Raw genomic sequence first — 17,500 nt, 5'->3', positions numbered from 1 at the left:
TAAGCCTGTTGTGCAGTAAGCAGAAGGAAGGCGGCTTGAGCTGAGCAATGCCAGGATCCTATGACCTGAGGAGAACCAGCTGCAGTTGGAGGGACACAATGGCATGCAGGCATTAGCAAATGCCTTTGGGAAAGGAAATGGAATAAAATGCAGTTTACCAAAATATTTTGCTCTGAAGGGATGCAAGATGCCTGTAAAGTGAGACTGCCCTGAAAAGCTTTATTTACTTATTTATTTATTTGTTTACATTTGTTTACCAGGAAAGTCCAGCTGGGAATTAAACTCCTTTTCAGAAATGGCCTGAAAAGCTCTGTTGTTACAAATACAAAGTTGTTACGGCAATTGACAAAACACTTATTAAACAAAAGCATTTATAAGGTTATAACAGACATATCAAGAGCTCAACAATGCATTAGGTGCACTGTGCATACATTCAAGTGAATGTTTTATAAAAATTATTATACAAAGTTTCTGAGGTAGAACACTAGTACATATATATTAAAGTGAATTTGTTATTGAAAATTAACACAAAGACAATTTTGGTGGTTGCACTGAGCAATACACGTACTTTTTTGTCAAATAATTTTATTGCTTTTAACATATATACAATATTTATAAAGAAAAGAAGATAAAACGTGATCAACAGCATTTAACACTAATAATATAACACTCAAACTATTATAAACATACCCTCAGCTTAAGATTCTTCATATCTTGCAATTAACAACTCTAAGTTATCCCAGCAACATGAGTTCTTAGTATAATTTATAGATCTCGCCTTCGATGGTCCCATTTCTTTTCTTTTGCTTATCTGCAGCTAAATTAAGAAATTCCTTAAACAAAGGTACTAAATCAGAATTCAATTTGTTAGTAATGATTTTTCCAGAAACAACTAGGAGACTCCGACATTCTATAATGTTTACTGTTTACTACCACGGCACAGAGACATTTGTTAATACTATTACTCTAGTTAGTATACAGATATCAGTGTACGATCCCTTAAAAAGTTACTAATGTCATTCCTTTAGAAATTAATTTTGTTGCAGTCTGTGAATATATGTAATCAAGTTATATTAACCACCTTATTACATCCCACACAACTTGAAATAAGTGTTTTATTGCATTTAGAAACCCTGTCAGGTATGATGAAAGGTATATTAAAATACTTTCTCCTTAACATTCTCATATATAGACTTGATGATGTCTAACCAACAGATTTTAACATTAAGAACTTTTTCTTTTCATATATTAAAACTTACTACATTCCAAAAATTTCAAATAATTTCTATCATAATTATTACTGCTATTTAGTACCAATTTATACAATTTAGAAAGTCTTCCTTTATAGGAAATATCAACTGTACTAATAGAAATGATATATTAATATACTTTTGGTATTGTTTTTTTTTCACTCTCATTTAAAAAAAAACAAATATTTAATTATTCTCTGACAGTGCTCACACACAACTTGTAAGACATATCTGAGATATTCTTACTTAATTTTTTTTCTGCTGATGTAACAATTCCCTTACCTAAGCAATCATACCAGAATAATATATTGCTTTGTCTTTCTAGAAATCCTACTGTAAAAGCTTTGAGAAGAATATGGAATTTCCATTTTTTTAAATAGAGAAACTCTTTAAACATAATATCTAAAAGGTTCCATGCTATTTTCATATATGAAGTATCTAATTTTGCCACTGGGCTTCCTTCAATAAAGATTTTTAGCAATAATCAAAAACGTACTATTAACAATCTCAAACTTATTAAGATCAATAGATTTATGCAAATTTAGCACTATTTGTTCATGAATACTTTTCCATTGACTGGTATAAGTAGGGCCTAACAAGAGTATGATCACGTTAATAACTGTTACAAGTGAATATGATTCTAAATCTGGGAAACTTACCTGATCAAACTCTCAAAGTCTAATATGACTCTTATACAAAGTTTTTGGTCTCCCAGGATGCCAATTTCCATCTTTTTTTTCTGAGTTTTCTCAGGTATTAATGCTGTTGATTGCAACAGATAGAAAGTTTTAGGCAATGGGATTATTTTAATAAGTATTACTCTCTCTTCAATTGTGAAAAAAGCGTTCACTCCATTCTTTGGCTAGTAAAATTATATAATCAGAATGTTTTAAGAAACTATTAACAATGTGAATAATATCTGGTTAAATCACTATTTCTAAGTATTTGATTTCTTATCTTAATCAAGTTGCACTTATAATTATTCTTTAATATGTGTTTTAACTGTTTAAAGATGGCTTCCGATTATTAGATTTCATTAGTGACACTTGCGGAAACAATTCACTCTCCTGATTTTATTCATCTACTGAATTATTTATCCCGCCTACTGTAAGCAAAGCATCATTAGCAAAAAAAGCTGAACTGTTGTATGAAAATGTTAATTTATCTTAAAACCTTCAACTTTTTACTTAATCTCATACTATTAGCTAAAGATTCTATGGTCAATGCAAACACTAAAGGGAATACTTGGCAGCCACATTTTGTTCCTTTATTTTCATTAAAAATCTGAGAAATATATGCTCCTATTTTAATATAAGCTTTGGAAACTATGTTTACATTTCTAATTATGTTAATGAAATTTAAATATCAGTCATCTCCTTTTGGCTTCTCCTGTTAGGGGTTGCCACAGTGGATCATCAGTTTGAGAATGCATGGTAGTAGAGTGTTATGGTGTCAAGTTGCAAGCCTGGCGCTCAACCTTCCACAGAAGGCGCGAGCACGCACACACACACACACACACACACACACACACACACACACACACGCACACGCACACACACGCACATGCACACACTGACTCAATCACACCTAGGGCCAGTTTGGAATGTCCAATCCACCTGCAGCATGTCTTGGGAATTTGGGAGGAAACTGGAGCACCCAGAGGAAACCCACATGAACACAGGGAGGACATGCAGACTCCACACAAAAAGCACCCCAGCCGAGAATCAAACCTGAGAACCTCTTGCTGTGAGGCAACAACGTTTAAAATAAATAGTTTCCGTCAACTAAATTAAAATGTTCCTTCTATAGCCAAACATATTTACACAAGTTTCCTATTCAGAGTTTTAGACAAATCTAAGACTGTAACATCTCTTATAATATTACCATAAGTTAATCTATTAACAATGAAACTTGTTTGGTCTTTATTGATAATAGTGTCCACAATATCTCTTAGTTTAACCAATAAGATGGAAGTAAAAATCTTATAGTCTACGTCAAGTAAGGAAACTGGTCTATATGATAAAACAGGTTTTCACATTCCCTTGTTTAAGAATAGGAGAGATTAAGGAATATTTCCAAGGAGGTGAAATTAAACTAGAAGTCTAAACTAGCAAGAATGCTTTGCCTAATACAGCAATTATGTCCAGAGGTAAAAGTTTATACAATTTTGAATTAAAGTCATCTAAGCCTAAGGCCTTTCCTTTTTACAATTATTAATAGTTTAATTTATTTATTTTTGAAGAAATTGGTTTACTTTGTTCTGATACTTGCTATTCAATTAACTTAATAGGACTGTTTTCAAAAAATTTCTCTATAACACAGCCTTCTGCTGAAGTATTTTTGTTTTTATTTAGCTCTTCATAACAATGTTTAAGTAACATCTCTTTAATATCGGAGATTTTTTCTTTGCTAATGGAGTGATAACATTATTAACTTGGCCACTTCTATTTATTATTTTACTCCTACTAACTAGCCTATGCCAAATTGCATAATTACGAAGCTTAAGTTTTTATAAAGCAATTTCTATCTTAAGAGTTAATATATTTTGATACTGTGTTAACATTTTAATAACATCCAAACTATAAGCCTTCATTTTTGCTGGTCTAGTTCTGCTTACGGTAATTCCTCCTGAATTTTTAGTACATTTTTAATCTTATTATGAGACCATCTTACCACATTCACACTAATATATATTTTAAGACAGTTCCAATACAGAACTTTACCATATCATCATCATTAACAAATAAAAGATATTCTGCAGTTTACTCACTAAGATTTTTTAATTACTTTAATCTTTTCACATGCGTGGGAATTATATGCACTAACTGAACATTTCTTGGGTACGTTACATCTAAATGCAATGCTTTATGATTGAAAAAGGGCAAGGAATAATTAAAATGACTAACTTTATTCATTAGCGGACCGGAGTTCCGCTGTGGCGACCCCTAACCGGGAAAAAGCCGAAAGACCAACAATAACAACTAACTTTATTCAACAAATTATAAGAAACACACACTATCAATTCTAGTCTCCATCAAACAGACATATGAATAAATGATAAAAATGTTAATCACTTTCTGCAACCACAACTGATTCTTTTACTTATCTATTTGCTTTTGCAGGAGCAGCTATCCTAGTATTTTTATTTGAATTTATATTTGATTTATATATACAATACAATTGAAATCACCAGCTACACTAAGACTACCTTTCCAATAACTCTGTAATATTTCAAGACCCTTGCTACTCTTACACAGATTCCCGGAATCCAATAAAAGTTTGCTAATGTGTAAAGCTTACTATTAGAGTGAATAATTTTAATAGTGTATGCCCCCTTTGAATCACTATTTGCTAATAATCTTGGGCATCCTTGAGATCTTTCCCATATATGATTGTGACATTTTTTTTTCAAAAGATGATGAAGCAATAATTTCATAACCTATGTTATTTAATAAACAGATGTCTTCTAAGAACGGTGTTTCCTGCAAAAAATACAATGACCTTTGTTTAATCTTAAATAATTTGAAAAGGCTTTTCTTTTATTGACAGAGTTTAATCCATTAACATTTATGGCTATAAATAAAAAAAAAGAAGTTATGTACTTACCATAATGTTCCATTCTGCACGATCCTTCTGCATCATCGAGGTCAGTATCTGATGCGATAGACTCCTCTGGGGAGTCAAGGTACTTCCTCTTGCAGGTCCTCTTCCATGGGCCCTCCTCAGTGGGATACTTTGGGAAGGCTTCAGAAGAGAGGGAAGTCCACTAGTGGACATCCTGAGGCCTAGGGTCTGTGCAATCCTGTGGAAGGGTTACCTGAGAGGACAAAGACAACTGGTCTGAAGAGGGAGGAAGATCCGATATATGTTGTGTCTTAGACTTGGCAGGAGTCAAAACCTTCCTCATAACCTCAAAAGCAGACTGCCCCCACTCCAAGGAGTCCCCCAGATCAGACAAAGTAGTAGTCGGAGCCAAAGGCACCCATGGCTCCAGGGACAGGAGCACCAAAGTTGAGCTAGGAGCGGAACTCACCTGTGCCAAATCCCCAAGAGGCAGAGTCAGCTCAGAGGATCCGACCGGAGTATCAGCTCCTAGAGGTGTCCTGCTCCAAATGAAGGGAAACACTCAGGGCAGATGTCTGCTCCGAGGGAACCGAGGGTCCAGGAGTAAACATAGACACAATCTGGAAATCGGAGTCTTCCAGCTCTGAAACCGAGGGATGGATCGGAGGAGGAACGGGTACTAGAGGGGTGGGATGCATCTGGTCCAATTCCTTTGGGCGCAGATCCAACAAACGTTTAGCTAGGGACGGAGTCCTTAGCAACCTCTGCACAACCCTATCGAAGTCATCATCGGATAAGATCCTGGTAGACAGAGTAGACAGCTTTGGATATCTGGACTTAGCTAATAATGGAGATGGGAGTAATTGAATCCGTGGCAAATGGAGCACGTTCCACCACTGAGAATAACACGAGATTGACAACATCACATCTCATATTTTATACTTGACTCTGTCTTGCTAACTGGAATATATTGGAAATACTATTTTTTTTCCACCCAAATCACTGATGATTTACTACCAACTATGACTGCAATTTCTTCTATTCCAAAAACTAGCATAATCATTTCACACAGCATCAACATTAAGAATACACCATTAACTAGATTTAACAATCTACAAAAACTTACTACCCATTGCCAATATAATTCTCTACACGAGTAGACAAACTATTCAAACTACACGGCCTCTTAATAAAGTCCGAATCAGACGTATACTATTGGTATTGCAACTTACTGTTGACGAGTATAAACTTTTTTTTTTTTTTTTTTTACATGTGAACTACAGAAGCACTTAGAATTTCTAATCAACTAGCTGATAAAAGACCAAAGTTATGAAATAAATCCAATCTCACTTAACTATTTACAAATATTCTTAAGTATATTTACTTTTTATTTATTTATTGACATTTGTTAACTGGGTTAGTCCAACTGGGCAAAAAAAAAAAAAAAGCCTGAGGAGAAAAACTCCAAACATATACAATAAGAAAGTAAAACTTACACAAGTACAAAATACAAATAACAGAGCTTAACTCATTACATCTGAGTGACATCTCCAGGTGCATCTACAGTCAACTCCCACTGACAGCTCCAGGCGCTAAACACAGCCCATCCACAATTGCACAACAATCCTAAAAACCATGCCACATACAAGGTCCCAAAAAGATTTCCTCTCAAAGCTTATACAATAACAAACTCAATTGCATTAATTAGTTAAAATGTGTTGGTTTGGAGAGTTCCCATATGAGTGGATACACATAAGTTAATTGTAACAATGATCCATCTTATTCACCGAAACATGCTAACATCCATTTAAAATACTTTATATACAATCAGAAGTCTTGAAATATAAGAAAACCATTTAAGTGTTTCTTCATATAAAAATATAATAAATTAACTTAGCCTAAAATAACATTAGCTCCAAAACGCCTCTTAAGAATTACCATGTTACACTGACTAATATAATAACCAATTATAAAAGAATTTAAGCACAAAGGATATTCTAGATATTTCTTTTCATAATAGATTATTAGATAAGGAAGAGCTAAAATTAGTTATCAAGCACCGGAAAAATAATAAAAATATGATTACCAATACAAAAAGCAAAACTGTGAACCATAATAAAGTAATGACACCAGACATCTTAACATGTAATTCAATATATGGTTGATATTTAAAAACTATGCATGCTTTAAACTAACATTAAAACACAAAAAAATTCAACCACAGTTATAAAATAAGTAGAATAATAACTATATGAATTTAAATATTCAAACAGTTCTACACACTCACTGTGTCCTTCCTGCAGCCTGAAACAAAAGACTTCTGGTAATAATGTCAGTACAGTATTTAAGGAAAACAGGACTACATGTTAGACAATACATGCCAGGGGGTCTGCATTAAATTATCGAATGGTCAATCATTGAACATCATTTCATCAAAAATGTGGTTCATCAACTCCCCACATCCCTTACTAATTATATATACACCAGCTCCAAGATCTCACTACAGTGGGGAAAGGGCAAATTTCCTAATCCCTTCCGTAATGGAAACTCAGTCAGAACAGTTCGATAATCCTCACATCCAATAAATACAATCATCATAGTCCACATCTAAATAAACAAGTTAAACAATACAAAGAATAAAATATGCCACATGTTCACATTTACTGCATGTTAAAGGGTTGACAGAAGAGGTACCAATTCAGAATTATACAAACTAGTTTAACTTTGAGTGCGGTTAACTATTTACCTTAAAGTTTTACTCTGGGAATTAGGTGAACCTATCACCATTCCCTCTTTATGTATAACAATCTTTGCAATTTCACACATTTGACAAATGATTGAAACAGCTTTTTAAATAACAGATTAACATTGTGTAACAAAATTTATTCTGACATACAGAAGAATTCATCCCATCCCACACTTTAAGCTAAGATGTTGCAGAGAACTGTAATATGTTACTTCACAGCAAACTCATTTCAGAATATAATAAAATACATTTTGCAAAACAAATATAATGGGGATATAATATATATTAAATGTAAAGAAAAATCATTACAATACCTCCAAAACAATATTCAGTATCTGAAATTAAATTTAAATCTGCAAAAACTTTACTTTGCATATGTTCTTCTACTTGAAACTGGTCCACTGAAAACATTAATATATGCCAGCTGAAAACCTGATAAGATAAACATCTCACTGCATAAAAAGGACAATTTTTAAAAGTGCATATCATGGTATATGTGGTGTATATATTATTCTATTACACCTATGTTTCTGCTGATCCAAATACTGAAAATGGAAGCCTTCTAGCGGAAGTGGTAAGCACTAGGTAGCCTATCTACCACAAGAGGAGCGGTTTCTGGCCCAGAAATGGTAGTTTATTGGCCTTTTGGGTAGTTTTCCATCTCTTTCAATTTTCTACTTTAAAAGATTGCGTTTGTGCTTGTTTCCCACCGTTCCTGTAACTAGCCTAGTCCAGGTACAGATTTACTGTATCCAGGACTGTGTGTAAGCTTCTGAGCTCCCAAGCCTTTCTGCGTTGGAGGGAGGCCTTCCAGTTTGTCAGTGGAAGTGCTAAGTAATAGGTATCCTATCTATCACAAGAGGAGTGGTTTCTGGCCCAGAAAATGTAGCTTATTGGCTGTTTGGGCAGTTTTTTTCCATCTCTTTCAACTTTCTGATTTAAAAGCCCGCATTTGTGCTTGTTTCCCACCTGTCCTGTAACTAGTCTAGTCCAGATACAGAGATGATGTATCCAGAACTGTTGGCAAGCTTCTGCCCCCCCCCCCCCCAAGCCATTCTGTGTTGGAGGGAAGCCTTCTAGCTTATCAGTGGGAGTGGTAATTACTAAGTAGCCTATCTACCACAAGAGGAGTGGTTTCTGGCCCAGAAATTGTAGTTTATTGAACACTTGGGCAGTCTCTCCATCTCTCTCAACTTTCTAGTTTTAAAAGCCCACATCTGTGCTTGTTTTCCACCTTTCCTATAACTAATCTAGTCCAGATACAGATTTGCTGTATCCAGGACTGCTTGTAAGCTGTTGAGCAGTGCCAAAGTCTGTTCTTCAATTTTTCCCTTAGATCTGCTAGTTCTCTTCTCTCTTGCACTTTTACTAGCTTGTTAGTTTAGCACTTTACCAGACTTCTTGTAGCAATTATTGTAGTACACAAAACTGCTACCAGCACTAAATGTTCTACAAGGAAACAACTCCAGTACTTATTATTAATGCCAACCCCTCCAGGCATGTCTAAAGGTCAGTTCCCTGTGCTTTCTCCCTATTAACCTGGTGAACTTGGGCAGCCTGAGGCAATGTAGCAAATCCCTCATGTACACTGACAACCCTCTCCTCTTACCCCCTAGCACTCAGACTTGTGAGAGATACACTTATATCCAAATTGGAAGCCACTCACTCTCCAGTCAAGACCGGAATAGCTGGTCAAGAGGAGAAAGTCAACAATTGCACCACACCACATGGAACACATAGCCCTCCAGAACACACACCAGCATTGCCTTCACATAAAAACACAAACCACACACCCACCTTTGCGGAGGCTCTCGATAAAAATCTAACCAAACAGCAGAGACCTCCAAGGCAGAAACGTGCTCGACCACCACAACACAACAATAATCACGAGACACATAACTCTCCACAACAGTGTGCCACTCAGCCAAATCCAGTGAGGCAAAACGGCATGCCCAACACACTAGTCATAGGTGACTCGATAGTGAGGCACACTGATGTCCCACTCACTAGGTTGAATAAGGAGAAAGTAACAGTCAGCTGCCTGTCAGGCGCCAGGATCCGCCACATAATGCACGCACTCAGGTCCCTCAACAACAGGTACAAATATGACTCTGTCATTGTACATGTGGGTGTGAATGACCTGAGATGTACCTCCCTAAACTACACGAAAACAGACATGGAGGAGCTCTCGGATTATGTAGCCCAGGTCAGTATGACCCTAGCCCTGAGCAGCATCCTACCATCACCCAGAATGATACCACAGTACAAGCACAAAATGACTGATTTCAACAATTGGCTAAGTTTCTGGTGTCATTCTATGGGGATCCTGAATCTGTCTGCCTGGGATGACATGACTGACAGACCTCAATGCTTTGCCAGAGATGGCCTGCATCTGTCACCCCTGGGGTTCCGGATATTGGCCAAGGCTCTTGCTATCCCTATAGTGACTTTTTTAGGCAGTGTTCCAAAGACCAAATTACCACTGTAACAGCTACAAACAAATGCAATTTGAGGGTCATGCTGCTCAATGCTAGAAGTCTAAATCTCAAAATGCACTCACTCAAAGTACTCCTTAAAATGGACAACATCGACATTTCTGCTGTAACAGAGACCTGGTCCAGGCAGCAGAAAGCTCCCTTGCACCACCAGGCTACAACTCATTCCAAACGAAAAAGAACATGGTAGATGCTGTAACCACAACAAGTAACCAACAATACCAGCACCAAAAGCAAGGTTCTGAGGTGTTAAACTACCTTTTGATAAAAGAGCTTAACTTCAGTTACAGTTTTGTGTTAATAAATGGTGTCCTTGCTTTTGGTGCTGGTATTTTTGGTTACAACTCATTCCACACCTTTCGGCCTCAGAACTTGGACCAAAGCTCCAAAGGCGGTGGTGTTTCCATATTCATAAAGGATGCACACACCTCCAGACTGGCAGCCCAACATAACGCATCTGAGATACTTCAGGTGCAGCTAACATTGGGTAAGACAGGGATTAGGGTCACAGCCTGCTATAGGTCATCAACCATGCCCCAAGATTCACACTCCACATTCCTAAGCACCCGGGAGAATATTAGGGTCCAACCTAACACTCTCATACTGGGCAACTTCAACTACCCCTCCATTAACTGGGAAAACTACTCCTGTACCAATACACTTGCCCAACGCTTTCTGGAATTCATTAATTCCAATGCCCTGGGCCAACTTGTTTCTCCCCCACTAGAGATAGCAACATCCTTGAGCTGATCATTACTAACATGGGCGACCATTGCGCTACACCAATAATCACCTCCTCCCTGGTTAGATCCGATCACAATCTAATCATCTTGAAATCCACATCCCTCCCACCCCCCCCCCAACAAAGGTAACCACCATGAAAAACTTCTCCAAAGCTAACTTTGGGGTCCTAAAAACAGAGGTGGCTAACTTCACGGTACCCATGCATATGGAGAACAGTTGCATGACCGCCATATCATACACCAATGCACCGTATGAACATGTACACAAATGCATGGCTCTCGCCATACCCAATAGAACTAAGACGCTCTCCTCAAAAAAAGGAAAGCAATCTGGTGGTCCCCTGCCATAAACAAACTCTACAACAGAAAGAGGAAACTGATGCAGAATAAGGTATGGTCCCAAGATTGAAAAAACTCCCTTATCAGCCTCATTAAAAGTTGAGATCCCTCATCAAAACCTCTAAAGCTACCTATGAAAACAGAATGGCAGCAGATAGTAAAGACAACCACAAGGCCTTCTGTAGTTATGTAAAGAATCGCCACGGCAATACCCAGATTTGCTCTGAGCTACTGCACAATGGTATCTCCTATACCGAGCCAACAGATATTGCAAATATACCGGTGAACAGATTCAGTGCTAACTTTACCCCCCCCCCCCACAAAGGACCAATCACAATACCAGTAGATTGCCAGGCACCCAGTATTACTGCTGCACAGCTTACAACAGCACTGTCCAAGGCCAAGAATACAGCTTCTATGCGACCTGACAGTATCCCTAGCTTTGTTCTACATGAACTACAGAGTGAACTGGCACCTCACCAGTGTGCCCTGTTCAATCACAGCCTCACATCAGGCTTTGTCCCTATTGAATGGCGCACTGATACAGTCATCCCTCTCCACAAAGGAGGAGCGACTACAGACCCCGGGAACTATCGCCCCATTAGCCTGACGAGTCTGATATGCAAAGCTATGAAATGCATCATCATGGACCTAATAAACAAGGATATAGGGAATCTCCAAACTCTGGATCCTACACAGTTTGGTTTTGTGAAGGGTAGATCATGCCTGCTCAACTTGGTTGACTTCTTTGAGTCAGTCACCAGAGCTGTGGATGAAGGTAAGGTAGTTCATACAGCCTACCTTGATCTGGCCAAAGCCTTTGATACCACTGCCCACTCAGGAATCATAGAAAAACTTACTAAGCTAAGCATCAACCCCTATATCACTAGGTGGGTTGCAAACTGGCTCACAGATAGACCCAACAATGTAAAAGTAGCTGACTCCAAGTCAGACTGCCGACCAGTCACGAGTGGAGTCCCACATGGTTTGGTCCTGGGTCCTCTCCTGTTTGGTATCTACTTCTCTGAAGTCCAGGCCAACACGAAGGGACTCTGGCTGACAAAGTTCTCAGATGATTGCAAGGTGGGAGCTATTAACTCCCCACGTGAAGCTGACATCCTACAGAAAGGCCTCAATGAGACCAACGACTGGTGTCAGAACCATGGCCTTAAGCTCAATGCCAAAAAATGTGTCTTCATCACCTTTGGGAAAAACCCGGTTACCTTGAATTACCACATTGATGGTAGTCGACTGAACACAGTAGGTGCTATAAGAGATCTGGGAACACAGGTTGACAGCAACCTCTCTTTTGAAAACTACATTGCCACTGTGGTCAGAAAGTCCTTCTATGTGGTACATCTCACTACTAAAGGTTTTACATCCAGGAAGAAAGAGGTCATTGTCTCCCTCTACTCTTCCCTCATTAGGTCAGTTGAGTACAATGCCCCATTTGGCATGTACCTCACTAGACACCGGCAACAACTGGACTGGCTGCAAAAGTACCTCACAAAGAGGATCCTAGGCCTTAAACACTTGTCCTATATGGACAGACTCAAAAAACTCCAACTATTCTCTGTCTCATATCGCCTACTTAGAGGCGATCTCTGCTTGACTTACAAAGCCATGTCTGACCCAGCTCTGTTAGAAATGCTACATCTAAAGAAATCCCAATCCCTCCACACCACACGCTCCAGAGACCTCAACCTCATTACTACAATCAACAGAACATGCTGGAGGGATAGGTTCATAATAGACTTACCATACATGTCAAGCAGAGTACCTCACTGGCCCTCTTCAAGAGAAATCTTGATGAGTGGATGGGAAATAGAAAATTCACCCCAGGGATCAATCCAGTGGCTCTACTCGACAGAGGCACTAGGAACTAAGTTTGGGTGGCACAATTCCAAAGTAATCCTATGGGCTAGTCTTGTAAAGGCTCCAGGGGCCATTAGCCTACTACACACCTATGAACCTATGAAAACTAGAGGAGAAACTGACAAAAGTAACTATCTGCTGCATGCTGTAAAAGCAGTACAGTGCAAAGCACGGCTTTGGATCATTAAAATGGCAATCTTTCCAGCAACATGTGAAATACAAAAGCATCTAATACTAGGCTCAAATTTTAAAGTATTTATATATTGCCATATGTGTGTGAGAACACAGAATGAAACTGTCACTTTCTTCAAATAACTGATAAACTTTATACATTAAAGGATGACTACTGACAAATGATGAAAACACATACATTTTTTATCTCGCTATGAATTACATCTCCCAAAGCTGCCTGCAGCAGAATAAGTACTCATTCCTAATTTTATTTACTTATTTATATTTTTTACCCTTATTTGCCCTCATGAGGCAGACATCACAATTTTTGAAGCTAAATCTGTCCCATAATGCACTATGACAGCACAGATTCTGAGAAAAAGTACCCCTACCATTTGTTGTCAGACTAGACTTCAATTTACATAGAATAGAACACCTGAAAAAAAAACTGCTAAGTTTGACGCTGACTGGTCTGCACTGACTTTTATAAATGTTGTTTCTACGGAGGTACTACACATTCTCTGAAAGAAGTTTGCAAAAGTATCAACAAATTACTGATATAAAAAAATAAATTTTACAAAGTGTAGTTTTGCAAGTTTCAGTTCCAGGCCAAGCTACTCCTCCCATCTCCCCTCCTTCAATGAGCTAGAGTCTCATTCCCAGTTTGGCTAGAATCAACTAATTAGTCAAATCGACATAAGAATAGACATCAAACAAACCACAGCCTGGTGTGTCACAAAAACTTGTATGTCTCTTCACTTCTGAATAGCATTTCCCAAGAATTATTAAAAGCCCATACATCAGTCGAACGTTTAGGCCAATCTATCCATTTCTTAATATCTGCTGGCTGCTCACAGGGCTATCTTTGCATATTTATCCTGCTACAGCATAACCTGAACTATGGTATTTAATGCCAAGTTCTACATAACAATAAAGCAGTTCTCGGTTTCTACTTAACAATGACCTCCCAAGCCTCTGATGTAACCCAGTGTGCTTTCTGTTACTACTGTTTTATGTATCTTAGTTGTACACCTGTAGCATATCTCATCCTCTCAGCAACAGACTTATGGAGAAAGCATCCAAATCAGATACTTTTGAAAACAGAAATACCTCTGATTTAGTAAGTTCACAAAATAAGACATGAAATTGCATTCATTTTCTGAAAAAAAAAGTCTTTAATTGCAATGAATGTCATTATTTGTTCATGAGAATCCAAAGACATGGATCTGGAGCGTTTCTCTCCGGGCCTCTGCTGAAAATTGGCTCGTTCCAAGTCAGACTTTCCCGGTTAACAAATGTAAAAAAAAGAATCCAACACCTATTTCAAAAAGCATTATGAATCGTAGTAAGTCAGTACAAAAGTATAAACCAAAATTAGGGAAAATTGAGGGGTATGCTTCTAAGAGATCTGACACTCCTACTCATTTGTTCTCCATTGCAACTACCCAAATCACACAGGCACGTATATACTTCATGACACACGTGTGCTGAAACTGTACCAGCAGCTGTAGCAGTGATATCATACTCCAAAAACAGGGCACTCAAACACTGTACTGACAAAGACAGAGAAATGTGCGAGTCTTAATCACGCAATGATGAAATCGCTAGGGACCACACTGAGCACAGTTTTACTCTTAATCGCTCCATTTCTCAATGCATAACATTCACACCAAACTTACAAGGGCACACCTCCACTTTCCACAAACACACAGCCACCCACACCCACACAACATACCAGTCAACTCTGAAGCTTTTCCTACCTCTCTGAAAAACACTGCTGTAATGGCTTTGGCAGACGAAAACAATTTGATGGATGCCAGCTCAGGACTCCCATCCCTACCTAATGAAGCCAGTCCACTGCACTTACACAAGTGTTCCCCCACAGCAGGCAGCAAGCAGATGTCAGTACAGATTTGCTCTGTAGTTCTTTTACATGACAAAACCACAAAGAAACACACACACACACACACAAAACAATAATACATGATTAATGTGGGCAAATCTGCTTGTTCAATGTCACTATACTAATCTCCAAACCCAGTCTTATGATAACGGCTACTCATCACTATGTCAGCATTTGTCAGTCCACAACTGACAATCCATTAAATGGCAACAAACCTACTCAACCTTTCAACAAGTTACTACAGGTGCCTCTCAAGGATCTATCAAGTATATTTTTTAATAACCTCCATTCACCATGCTAGTTTAGTTCAGTATGCTGACATCTCAACATTAATATGTGTAGCCTCTGCAATAAATAAGCTCCAAGAGATTACCCCAAAAATCTTTCACCACTGCAGAAACCTGGCTCAAAGAATCAAACCTCCTAATCAACCCTAAGAAAACAAAGATAATGCTTTTTACCTCAAAAGCAGCCAAAATCAAAAGCAATCTCTTACCATAAACTCAGCAAATAACACTGTCACTAAAATTGTAATGCAATGTAAACTTCTAGGCATTATGATAAATGACAGTCTCAAATATGACCAGCATATACTGTACACCATTAAATCCACACAATAGAAAGTAGGGTCCCTTTAGATCAATGGATTCCTTACAGATACTACAAAAAAACTCTAGTCACCACCTTCTTAGTGCCAACGTTCTTATACGCTGCTCCTATCCTAAAAAATGTAAACAATAACAAAAGAAAGAAACTTGTCTCCTGCTACTATAAAATAGTTACATTTCCTACCAGTTTTCCCTAATAGGACCCACCAGTGTCATAGCTTAAAGCAATTAAACTGGCTTGAACTGCACAGCTACCTAACATAATCACAATTAACTGCAGCACACAAACTCATTCACCATCTAGAAAAATGCCCTGCATTACATAACTTATTGGCCTAGTGTCCAGTAAGGGACCTCAACTCTATTAAGAAATTCTTACTACTTACATACAAATCAGATAATACTGCAGAAGACTCACTCTACTCCCAACACATTGGTAAACTATGGAATAGTAATCCCACATAAACAAAACTCTCTTGCAAACTCAATAGTTTTAAACTACTACTTAAACAACATCTTAACGTATCCTGGTCCTGCACATGCTCATCTAAATGTTGAGACTTTGTGCTCACCGTACGATACTCTCCAAATACTCTCCCAAAACAGAATACACTCAACCTCACACTGAAATTACAAAACAATTTTTTTATATAACTGCTGCATGTACAATTCACTAAGATGCATGCGGGCCTTCTCTTCAGTAACTTTATCTCTGTAAAATATAGGAATGTATAAATGTAACTACTGCATGTGTATAAATGTAAATAGAAATGTAACTAATCTGTTTTATTGGAAATAAGTATAATGCAATGTAAACCAATAGAGCTTTTATTTCCAAGCATGGGCTGAAAATAGGTATTACCCAGTCAGATTTTCCATGCACATTACACATGTTGGTGAACAGAAGGACTTTGGCTTCTTCTCCACAAAACAGTGTTGTAATGGCTAAGAGGTACAAAAACTATTGGCACGTGTCAATTCAGGAAACCCCACAGACACTGCAGCAAGCCCACTCATATATATATATATATATATATATATATATATATATATATATATATATATATATATATATATATAAACTTTACCTTACTTAAGACAGAGGTGGTAAGTTTCACAGCCCCCACGCTAAAGGATAAAAGTGTCCAAGATGCAGGAACCTTTACAAATGCACTCTATGAGCACCTACAATGATGCATGGATCGTGCCATCCCTAGCAAAATCAAGACTCACTCCCTTAAGAGGAGGAAACTAGTCTGGTGGACCCCTGCCATAAACAGCCTATACAATAGAAGGAAGAAACTAGTTCAGAAAAAAAGCAAATCCCAAGAAGGAAAGACATCCCTGATCAGTATCAGTAAGAAACTAATGTCCCTCATAAAATCATCCAAGGCTAACTTCGAAAGAAACATAGCCAAGGATTCGAAAGATAACCACAAAGCCTTCTTTAGCTATGTCAAGAATCTAAGTGGCAACTCGCAGATATGCTCTAAGCTAGTGCAAAATAGCACAAAATATACTGAACCTACTGATATTACCAACATCCTGGCAGACAGATTCAGTGCAAACTTCACCCACCTCTCAACCCCAAAAGGACCCACAACTATTCCGGAAAAGTGTGGTGTCGCAGAAATCACAGAAGCACAGGTGAAAACAGCCCTTTCAAAAGCCAAAAGCACAGCATCAATGGGGCCAGATGGTGTCCCAGGCTGCGTCTTGCACGAACTACAAAAGGAATTAACACCCCAACTAAACACACTGTTCAACCTCAGCCCTCCACAGGCTATGTGCCCATAAAATGGCACA

The 17,500-nt window shown here is 38.0% G+C and overlaps 1 protein-coding gene across 1 annotated transcript in view; it reads right to left on the bottom strand.

Moving 5' to 3' along the window:
• The window catches only part of DDX10 (DEAD-box helicase 10), a 1,393,858-nt gene that overhangs the window by 833,619 nt on the left and 542,739 nt on the right, over nucleotides 1-17,500 (bottom strand). The window lies entirely within an intron of this gene.

Source organism: Protopterus annectens, chromosome 5.part0 (assembly GCF_019279795.1).
Source record: "Protopterus annectens isolate FY-2018-M chromosome 5.part0, PAN1.0, whole genome shotgun sequence".
Lineage (NCBI taxonomy): Eukaryota > Metazoa > Chordata > Ceratodontiformes > Protopteridae > Protopterus > Protopterus annectens.
This window is presented reverse-complemented; position numbering and strand designations above follow the sequence as displayed.